We start from the raw sequence: 803 nt of genomic DNA on the forward strand, positions 1-803 counted from the left end.
TTGAATCCAAGGAATGATGACTTAAAGTAGCTGTAGGTTGCAGAATGCAAAGTTCCTCATTTTCAAAAGAAGCTGAGAGAAACTAAAAGGTTAGAGAACTGGAGTAAAGCTGTCTAGGAATGCCCAGGAGTCTCTTACCATCTTTTCCTGTGATAACAGAAGCTGGTTGTTAAATGGAAAACTTGAGTCTCAGTGCAGAAGGTGGCCTCTGTAGTTGTGAAGCCAGAGGGAGAAGAAGTTGGAAGTTTCCCTTTTGACATGAAATAAGGGATATCATAATTAGATTATATATTCATACAATTTGAAATTCAACATGAGAAAGGTAAAAATTTATTCTTAATAAAATTTTACCTATACTGTGGACCTGTTTATTTTTGTTTTACGCTTGTGGATCATTTAAATATTTGGTTTGGTTACCAATTCAGCAAGTACATTCCTTAAAAATTGAAATTATAACATATGTCCTCATAATCATTCTCACTTGGAAAATGCCTAACTGATGGGTCTCATAGCTACTGACTAGGTTTTATTGTTTTATTTTTATTTATTTATTTTTTTTGAGATGGAGTTTCATTCTTGTTGCCCAGGCTGGAGTGCAATGGCGAGATCTCGGCTCTCCACAATCTCTGCCTCCCAGGCTCAAGCGATTCTCCTGTCTCCCTCCTTAGTAGTTGGAATTACAGGCATGTGCCACCATGCCCGGCTAATTTTGTATTTTTAGTAGAGATGAGGCTTCTCTATGTTGATCAGGCTGGTCTCAAACTCCTGACCTCAGGCGACCTGCCTGCCTTGGCCTCCCAAAT

The sequence above is a fragment of the Cebus imitator genome, unplaced genomic scaffold (assembly GCF_001604975.1).
Source record: "Cebus imitator isolate Cc_AM_T3 unplaced genomic scaffold, Cebus_imitator-1.0 Scaffold260, whole genome shotgun sequence".
Taxonomy (NCBI): Eukaryota; Metazoa; Chordata; class Mammalia; order Primates; family Cebidae; genus Cebus; species Cebus imitator.